Raw genomic sequence first — 11,183 nt, 5'->3', positions numbered from 1 at the left:
TCAACTTCTCTTACAGATCCCAGTGTGCTCTGGGCAGGTCTTTGGTGTTCAGAAGCTTTTGTCAATTACTTCCAGGCTTAAGACAAAATATGTTATAGGTTAAATCTGACTTCTGGAAAAGTGGTGGATTAATTTAATATAGTTCCAGAATTTTATTAACTGTTTCAACATTCTAACCTGCATATTGTCACAAAAGACAACACTATAGTTAAGTCAAAATTCTATGGCTTGGGGACTTCCCTTGTGGTCCAGTGGCTGGGACTCCGTGCTCCCAATGCAGGGGGCCTGGGTTCAATCCCTGGTCAGGGAACTAGATCCCACATGCCACAACTAAGAGTTTGCATGCTGCAACTAAAGATCCTGTATGCCGCAACTAAGACCTCCCAAGTAAATAAATAAACATTTTTTTAAAAAAAATTCTATGGCATGAAAAAAACAAAACAAACAAAACCAAAATGAAACAAAATTCTATGGCATAATCTTCTCAAGGTTGTCCCTGTTTTCTAAATGATGAACTCAGGTTCCCAAAGCGCATACCTCAGAACACAGGATATTCATAGGTGATATAGTGAGAAATACTACTTAGAACCAGCTCTGGGGCCTCTACCCTAGGCACTCCCCATCACCCTCAGTGCTCTGGGCTTCCTCAGGACCAGGAGGGTAGACTTTGGATGAAGAGACTGTGGTGTCCACAAACATGCAAGCAAAACTTCTCCTGGGGTGGGAAGAGAAGTGGGAAAGAGACTCAGAAAGCGGAGAACCAGGGCACGAAATGCCAAGGAATCCAAAAATTCTAAATGAAAGTCTGCATTCCAGGTCATTTTGTAGGTATGTCAGTCAAGGTAAGAACATGGAACACATTTTAACAATTTGTTAGCTTAATGTTTAGCTCTTAAATATATTGGCATACGATATATAGGTGCTCATTTGTACTTATGTTTCAGCAAGGCAAATAATTGATACACTGTAATTTCTACAAATTCTGTGAAAGCAGAGAAACTTCTTACCTTGTTCACTGCTATAGCTCCAGGACCAAACACATAACTGATGATGAAAAAGGTACACGAGGGTTTAAAAAAAAAAAAAAGTTTGAGAAATGCTACCTTTTGCAGTCTCCTTTGGAGGATTAACTGTGCAAATTAGCATTTTAAAGGCTTTGAGAAGCTACAGTCTTAAGCAAGCCCTGCCCACCTCCCCACCCCCCCAACCCTCTACCCCTCCACCCCACACACAGACACCTCCCCAACCCCCGGAGACCTTCTCACATCTACTTTATGGTAGAAGTCTTTTAGGAATTGATCAAATCGATGACATATATCTACCAGCCCACTTTGGGAGCAAGTCAAGTCACCTAGAATGGACATAATTTACCCTCAAATATGGTCCCAGATACAATCCAAACATTACAAAAAGCTAAGAAATATACTGGATACTCTTGAAGGAAATAAATATAAGATTTTCTTTTTCATGAATAAATCAAGAATTTAATGATAGCAAAAAAAATCATCTTTTCCTGAAATTTTTCTACCTGAGAATAGACAGTTTAGAGAGGGATGCAGAGAGAAAAAGTAACAAACCTATCATATTAAATTCAAGGTGAGAATAAACATCCTATAAATTTTAATACTCATTCAACACCTCATTTATTAATTTAAAGTGTAATTTATCTGTTGTCACTAATCTGGATTCAAATGCTGACCAATTCAGCACTTTTAGTTTAAGCATGAAGATCTATTGCAATTAATACCGCTGCTGATTATGATTAACACTTGGCATCAGAGCAAGGCAGAGTGGGAAATTTACATTATAGACTTTTAGTTTAACCTGGAACTACAGAAAAAAGTGGGGATGTATATTAGGACTATTTCAGAGACAAGTCAATATATCCTATTCAAACTAACTTAACTACATAAAAGGAGTTACTGCCTGATGTAACTGGGAAGCATATGGAGGCCATTGACCTTGGAAATAACTGAATTAAGGAATTCAACTCACTCCTCTCTCCTCTGTTCTTCTGCTTCTTTGCCCCTTTCCCTCTCCCCTCTCCTCATGTCTCTTACTCTTTCACACAGCTCCAAGTTATAGCATCACAGCTCAGAAACCCCAAAGGACAGAGCACTTCAACTTTCGGTATATAAAAACTCAGGGAAAGAAGTCTCATTGGCCAGGCTTGGGTCACATGTCCCATTAGATCAACTGCTAAGACCTAGACAGGTATGCCACTGCTTGACATCAATGACATCATGGGGTGAGATAAATCAACACATGGCAGGTAGTCTTACCAGAAGAGGGGAAAGGAATACAGAACTTCAGTTGTCCCAGGCAGAGTGTAATTCACAACACTCTTCAAGTGTCTATGAAGGAGGATGAGAAAGATCGTTAAGAATTAACTTCTAGGGCTTCCCTGGTGGCGCAGTGGTTGAGAGTCCACCTGCCGATGAAGTGGATACGGGTTCTTGCCCCAGTCTGAGAGGATCCCAAATGCCGCGGAGCGGCTGGGCCCGTGGGCCATGGTCACTGAGCCTGCACGTCCAGAGCCTGTGCTCCACAACAGGAGAAGCCGCAACAGTGAGAGGCCTATGTACCACAAAAAAAAAAAAAAAAAAAAGAAGAATTAACTTCTAAAAAATAAAATTAGATTTAAAAAAATAGGATAAAGATGTGATACATATATATACAATGGAATATTACTCAGCCATAAAAAGGAACAAAACTGGGTCATTTGTAGACACGTGGATGGACCTAGAGACTGCCATACAGAGTGAAATAAGTCAGAAAGAGAAAAACAAATATCGTATATTAACGCATATATGTGGAATCTAGAAAAATGGTACAGATAAACTTATTTGCAAAGCAGAAATAGAGACACAGATGTAGAGGACAAACGTATGGATACCAAGCAGGGAAGGGGTGGGTGGAATGAACTGGGAGATTGGGATTGACATATATACACTACTATGTGTAAAATAGACAACTAATGAGAACCAGCTGTATACCACAGGGAACTCTACTCAATGTTCTGTTGTGACCTAAATGGGAAGGAAATCCAAAAAAAGGGGATATACGTATACGTATAGATGATTCACTTTGCTAAACAGTAGAAAGTAACACAACATTATAAAGCAACGATACTCCAATTAAAAATGAAATTTAAAAAAGAAAGGAATTATCTTCTAGTCAAGAGGTCAACAAGGCAAGTCAGGGCAATAGGGAAGAGACAGCTTCAGAGACAGAGGCACACACAACAGCTACCCCTTCCTAGTTATGCTACGGAGACAGAATAGACTAGTTTCTTGTCATGGTCTCTTGGAGTTCAGCCTCACAGAAAAATGAAAAACTGCTTTGAAAATAATTGTAATGAAGGTGCAAGTACAGAGATTGACATTGGTAATTATTTATTTTGCTTTTACGTTATCCTAATTTCTTATGAGGTCATTGTCGGACGAAAAGGCACATAATAAAAGCACCTTCTACCCGAATTCCAGCACAAGCTATTGCTAATTTGCTATGTGACCCTGGATAAGTCGCTTCACCTCTTTGTTCCTATAATATAAGAAGTATGGACTAAATCATCTCTCAAACTTCTTTTGACTATAACATGTTATTATTATGTGGAAGTCTTTTTACAAAGCTTTAGCTACTGTGCTTCAAAAATATAGGGCACAAGGGCTTCCCTGGTGGCGCAGTGGTTGAGAGTCCGCCTGCCGATGCAGTGGACACGGGTTCGTGCCCCGGTCTGGGAAGATCCCACATGCCGCGGAGCGGCTGGGCCCGTGAGCCACGGCTGCTGAGCCTGCGCGTCTGGAGCCTGTGCTCCGCAGCGGGAGAGGCCACAACAGTGAGAGGCCCGCGTACCGGGGGAAAAAAAAAAAAAAAAAAAAAAAAAAAATATATATATATATATATATATATGGCACAATAAATCCAAACTCTTTTGTTAGTGCTTGCTGGTTCTCTTCCCCTTGAGTCCTTCTCACAGGATGAATTTGAAACTTTTCAGTTTACCAATGTGCTTCTTATATATACTAAGACTTTAAGCTCAGCTCTAAAATCAAAATGCTAGTATTAAAAACAAAAAGAATCACTTTCATTTAACATTTTCACAGAAAATTTTTAGCTATTAAAATTTAGCTATATAATTAAAATTTAAATAACCATTGTAATGTAAAATAGATTTCAGATAAAATCTATCCTAAGGAAAAAACGGAAGAGAGGTTTAAGGGAGAGATTGAATAAGAGGAATAGGATGTATGGGGAGGGAGAGGAAGCAAGTAAGAAGTGAAGGAAGGAGAGAAATAAATTGTTTAGCTTTAGGTAATGGGAACAGCCTTTGGAAACCAAAAGCTCAGTTAAAACTGTCATTTGAATTTGACAAATACAATCAAGGAAGGCAACTTTTATCATCCTTTATATCACACATAATGTCTACTAAATCTCCCAGACAATAAACACAGATCAAATTATCTTTATTATACACACTCTTCACCTTCCTCCCCAACCTCCCAATACAATACAAAAGTCACAGGCAGCTGACTTAGCTGCCAGCCACCTACACTGTGGGCTGGGCTGCATGCATTAAGGAGTCTGAGATGCAAATGACCAATTCTGCTCTGTAGATCATGCTTGACATTGCACTAAGCAGTAGGGTTCTTCCTGCTTTTCCTTCAAGGGATAAAATTTTGCTTTCACACTGGGTGAACCAACTTCAGAGTGCCCTTTCTCAGGACTTCCTATTATGTGAGCACAATAAACATTTCTTATTATTAAAACTGTAAAAGTTGACTTCAGAGACAGTGGTCACTTGAGTATATGACCACTCAAAACTGTAACCTATAAGAATTGGGGGATTTAAAAGGAGCTTTGTCTGGATAACATGCCCAGACTAAGGACCCTACAAGGGCTGTAGTCCACGGGTGTAAATAAACTGAATGTCTGGAAATACCCAGGTTAGCTGCATACAAATATGCAAAAAAAATTGAACATATAGAACATGTTCAAATGTCGTATTACTTTGATAAGCACCACCTGTGCTTTCCATGCCCAGAAGGGTGGCTACAATGGACTGGAGCAGAGCTCCCAGCTCCTTGAGGAGCCTATCTCTCATCTCTATACAAATTCTTGCAGGTTCCTAGGTCTGCTGAGTATCTTTTTAAAGCCTTGCTCTACCTCTGTACTCTCATACTTACAGCTCAGTAAACAGTGTTATCGCTTACTTCAATAAGTGGGCTTATTGAGCATTTGAAGGATAACTGAAGGTTTGAGTCTCTACCCATCCCGGCAACAGCAAAGGGGGAGTTAATTAAAAGCTTAACTAATTTTCCTCACCCACATGGCCTTTTCTTGTGGCCTGGCTCCCAGCCAAGTCCTGAAGGGAAGCCAAGGCTGCCAAAGCCAGCTCCTCAGCTGCTGGGAAATGTGAGGCTCAGATTATTACATAGTGGCCAGATTACTATATGTTAAAAGCAAATAAAAAATAGATTTTTAATAGATAACTGACACTTACTGACATGTTATCATTTTCTTAAGTTTATTAGCAGTATGAGGTTCTCATCACGCAAAACCACCACTCTTCACATCCACAATTGTTAAAGCATGCAGTGGCTGTTTCTCGCCCCAAAACATTTTCCCCAGATATTGAACTGACATGTTTTGCAAATAATAAAGGTGAAGCCATCTTTGAAGCAGTAGCACAGAAAATACAATCATACAGCTCCACAAAGAAAGTAAAAGAGAAACTTTGCCCAGTTGACGACGTATTAAATTTCTCAAAACTGTGTTGATTCTAAAAATAAAACCATTTTAACATTTTTGTAAAATAAAGAAAGGAAAATCTTTTCTAGTTCTAATAGTCTGCTTTCTAGAAACCAAAAGAAATGATCGATTCTCATTAAAGGGATAGGGGATGGAGTATTTTTTTCGCTGAGCCAAGAATGTTTACAGTAAATGTGGATAAACCTAAAATTCTTGAGCAAATATATGTATCAAAAAGCATGGTAAGGACTTCCCTGGTGGCGCAGTGGTTAAGAATCCACCTACCAATGCAGGAGACACAGGTTCGAGCCCTGGTCCGGGAAGATCCCACATGCCGTGGAGCAACTAAGCCTATGCACCACAACTACTGAGCCTGCGCTCTAGAGCCCACGAGCCACAACTACTGAGCCCGTGCACCACAACTACTGAAGGCTGCACGCCTAGAGCCCATGCTCCACAACAAGAGAAGCCACCGTAGTGAGAAGCCCGTGCACTGCAACCAAGAGTAGCCCCCGCTCGCTGCAACTAGAGACAGCACGCGCAGCAAAGAAGACCCAACACAGCCAAAATAAAATTAATTAGTTAATTATTTTTTTAAAAAAAGTATGTTAGTTGAAATGGCAAAGGCATACAAAGTTCAATGGCAAAACAGAATCTTTCCTTGAATCTCCATGACAGCTATCTCATTTCTCCACTTGACCTTAGCAAATAATTATAGTTTCACATAAGCCAAAATAGGCTCCAAAGAAAGGAAATTCTTCACCCTACCTGTGTCACTTCAGGGTGTGTGCTGCAGGGGTGAAGGGAAGAGTGGGTTGGTATAAACCGCTATCTGATAAAATGTAAATTGCTGCTCCAGCTTCCCTCCTGCCAGAGCACGTGGGACTTGACTCCACGGCTCTCACCATTTGCTCATCATCTTCTTCAGGTGTCTCTCTCCCCACAGATCCATGAACTTTTCAAAGATAAAATATGTCTTTTATCCCCAGCATCTTTCAAAATACCTGAAACTCAAAGTTTGTTAAAGTAATGATTTCAATGTTCAATTTACTCATTAATATAGTAATTCCAGGAATCTTGGTTTAAAAAATCATATAAGGGGGAAAACAAGGTCTCATATCTCACTCAAACCATAAATATAATAGCAGAATTCCCTAAATGACAAGTACTTCCATAATACACCCATAACTACAGGTTCATATATAAAGCCCAAGAAGTGTAAAGGAAACTAGAGAAAAATACTCTGTTCATTTCCTTTTTATGCATCTGTTAATGGAATCATATTTTGAACTACCTTCATTCTCTACACATTGAACTCCTGCCTATCTGGAACATCAGATACGAGTGTCTCATTCCCTGGTTATCGACCTCCTAGATACCAGACATTTGGCTTGTTTCTGATACCTGGTTCTACACTACAACCATTTAGGATAGCATAGAATGTGAATTATTTCATCTTCAATTTTCTCAAGAAACGTAAGATAAATTTCCACCTAAAATACTAGTTTAAAAAAAATACATTTATGTGATTAATACAAAAACCTGATTATTGAAACTAGAAATGACTTTCTCAGCATATCAAATTATCTCTTTTATCCTTTTCAAGATTATCCTTGAGACAATAGATAAGCATCTTCAAATACTGTATACATCAATAGTATTAACAAAGAATTCCCTGAGGTAATATATAACGATTATTATTTTCTTCATTTTGTAGATAAAGCAATTGAGAGAAACAAGATTATTTTCCCAACTTCTCAAAAAAATAGAAAATGTAACATTAACACACCAAACCCTCTGGTTATCACGGATCCTATTGACCTCCCTCCAAAAAGGATTTGAAGTTATACACCATCAATGGAAAGAAAGAGAACTAATGTTTTCTGAGTACCTAAAATGTGCTGAACGCTGTGCTAATAACCCAGATAATAATTAAAACAATGAAGAAAATAGTGTTGGTCTCATTTTACACATGAGAAGACTAAGACACAGAGGGGTGTTTTTTCCAGGATCACATGGCTAGGAAGTATTACCATCCAAATTTGTTCAGAATTTGAACCCAGGTCTTTCCAACACCAAGGCTGATACCATTTCCTCTATAGTATTCTAACATAGGTATAATTAAACCAGAAGCACATTATCCCAAATGAATAAATAAATAAATAAATAAAAGACAAACCGTGAAAAAAGCAAGCTATAAAAGGCTGGAGAAAGAGACGATAAATACATATTCCCAAAATACACATATTGAAAAAAACCTATTGCATTTTAACCCAAATCTTAGGTCTGCATTGTGATCCAAGGCAAAGAGGGAAATCAGAGGGGTAGCAGCTCTTATTTATGTAATAAAAAGAAGACTGTCAGTCTATCAAGAAGGAGAGACAGCTTACAAGTTCTAAGAGGGATTTCTTATGTATGTCACAAACTGGACCTCATACAGTAGAATCCATTTTCTCCGTAGCAGTTATCCAAAGATCCGGAGGTGTCATTCACATAGCTGTTTCTTCACAGATCCACTTCCGTAACCAGGTACAGGCAAACCAAAAATAAGGTGTTGATAGCACAATTGAAGAAAAACAATAATGTCCCCATACAAAGCTCTAACTTCCTCAGATCATTCGATCTGAGTCTTTCTTTCTCATCCCACATTTATTAGCAAAACACCTTTCTGATAACAAGTAAGAATGGGCCTGCTGCCTCTGCCAGAACCACTGGTCATTCTTTAAGTCATTTAGCCCGTCAATCAATCAGCCAGTCAACAAATATTTATTGAGTGCCCATCATGTTCCAAGTACTGTGCTCGGTACAAGTGAGCTCGACAGATCTTGTCCACTTTGAGGAAGTTGACTCTTTCGTGGAGGAAACAGTTTATCTAGTCACTCAAATACTTATATTCAAACTCCAGTACTTGTTACGAAGACATTACAAAGTGCCAGGAGAATAAAGCAGAAACTTACACACCATTGTAAAGCAATTATACTCCAATAAAGATGTTAAATAAATAAATAAATAAATAAAATGAAAAATAAATAAATAAAGTGCTATGAGAGCCAGTAATAGGGACATGATCTAGCTTAGAGCAGAGGCAGGGAACAGGTTTAAGAAATGCATCCCTCCCTGAGTTGAGTTCCGCGCTCCATGAAGGCATTTTACCTCACCCAGCTGCCCGAGCTGCTTAAACTTTATTACCAGAAGCTCTTTCCCTAAGCCCAGTACTATCACTGGCTCAACTATGGCAGGGTGGTAAAGAATTACTTTCAACATCATGAGTTTTCATCCACATTGAAAGGTGATATTTACATTCATTACCAATCCTTCAACAACCAGAGTGATCTGGAAAAGGAGATGCAGAAAATGAATCCATACAAGATTGATATAGGCTTAGTATAGTCCCACAGACCAAATCAACACAATACAGTGCATCTGGGAGCTTTCCGGGCTCAGGAAAAAGAACTGGTGTTTGACATTGACATGACAAACTATGACGATGTGAGGAGACATTGTAGTTGTGCAGACATGTGTTCTAAGAGCTGGACCCTCATGACGATGGCCATACACATCATCAACCGAGCATTGAAGGAGGACTTTGGATTTAAACATCATCTCTGGGTATATTCTGGAAGGAGAGATGTTCATTTTTGGGTCTGTGATGAATCAGTTAGAAAACTGTCCTCTGCAGTACGTTCTGGGATATTTGAATATTTGAATCTTGTAAAGGGTGGTCAGGACGTTGAAAAGAAAGTTCATCTAAGTAACAAAAATTCACCCTTTTGTCAGAAAATCTATAAACATAATGAAAAATACTTTGAAGAATATGCTTTGGTTGATTAAGATATTCTTGAGAATAAAGAAAGCTGGGATAAGATTTTAACCCTTGTTCCTGAAACAATGCATGATGAACTTCAACAAAGCTTCCAAAAGCATCACGATTCACTTCAGCATTGGGGGCATTTGAAGAAAGCAGCCAGCAGGTATCAGAATAACAGCAAAAATGACCCTGGCTTGAGTGGGAGATCATGCTCCAGTACTGTTTTCCACAACTGGATATCAATGTTAGCAAAGGAATCAATCCTTTACTGAAGAGCCCTTTTAGTGTTCATCCTAAAACAGGTTGCATTTCTGTGCCTATTGATTTACAGAAAGTGGATCAGTTTGATCCATTTACTGTCCCAATCGTAAGTTCCATTTGCCATGAATTGGATGCTAATTCCACTAATGAAGAAGAAAAAGAGAATGGGGCTGAAACTGATATCAAACATAGAACCAGAGATTATAAGAAGACCAGTCTAGTTCCTTTTGTGGAAGTTTTTGAGCAGTTTCTTGAAAACCCGGATAAATCTCGAAAAGGAGAACTTCTCAAGAAGAGTGATTTATAAAAAGACTTCTGAAAATAACTACTCCCTTTATACCAATGTGGATATCTTCTACCTTTAACCAAGAATCAAATACTTCAAGAGCCATTTAACAAATATAGCAGAACTAAAAAAAAAGAAAAGAAAAGAAAAATGCATCCCTGAAAAATGACATATGAGCTGAGATCTGACTTGCTTTCTGATTAGTCATTATGTGTACAGTGTTACCTTAGAGACCAAGAATTAAGTATACCAAGAAGCCTAACATTCACCACTCTGAAGAAGTTTAAATTCAATTACACAGAACAGACACGTACACATGAGAAGTTTAATACAAGAAAGCATTAGAAAGGCATCAAATATGTGGCACAAATAAGTGATAAAAGGCAAAGGGACTGATGAATCATTAGGGGCTGGTGTAACCCAGAAAGAGTTCTCAGAGAAGGCAGGACAGGATGTAGACCCTCCAACAATGGTTTTCAAATGTTTTTGACTAAAACACACAATAAGAAATACATTTCACTGAGCCACTTTGCTGTTCAGTAGAAATTAACACTGTAAATCAACTATACTTCAATCAAAGTTTTTAAAAATTGAAAAATACACATTTTACACTATGGCACAATATAAACATACAGATATAAATAAAAGTAAAACAAGTTTCATGAAACAAAGCTTGATCTCACAAAATGAGATCCAATTGATTGTTTCTATGCTATTTCATTCTCTTAAATTTTTCTTTATGCTGGTCAAATTCCACTAAATTAAGTTCATTACCCACTAATGAGTCACAACCTAACACTGGAAATTTCTATAACAGAAAATATTTCTGCACACAGTAAAGGTCCTTCATGAAATAAAAGGAAACCCAAAAGTAATTCTCACCTCTTACAAAAGTGATCCAAGCCCCCATGACCTCTAGCTCTTTCCCACCATTCCTTCTGCTTCTCCTCATTTCCAGTTGCATAGCTACCTTAGCAATAAGAAATCCACACCCAGAACGTGGCTACATCACATATTTACATGATAACCTACCACCTTCTAGCACCAGCCTGATTCTTAGTCGGAATGTATGAAGCT

The 11,183-nt window shown here is 38.4% G+C and overlaps 1 pseudogene; it reads left to right on the top strand.

Moving 5' to 3' along the window:
* The first annotated feature begins 8,889 nt into the window (after positions 1-8,889).
* LOC132519213 (DNA primase small subunit-like) lies at positions 8,890-10,139 on the top strand (annotated as a pseudogene).
* The last annotated feature ends 1,044 nt before the right edge of the window (positions 10,140-11,183 follow it).

Source organism: Lagenorhynchus albirostris, chromosome 4 (assembly GCF_949774975.1).
Source record: "Lagenorhynchus albirostris chromosome 4, mLagAlb1.1, whole genome shotgun sequence".
In the NCBI taxonomy this organism is placed as follows: domain Eukaryota; kingdom Metazoa; phylum Chordata; class Mammalia; order Artiodactyla; family Delphinidae; genus Lagenorhynchus; species Lagenorhynchus albirostris.
This window is presented reverse-complemented; position numbering and strand designations above follow the sequence as displayed.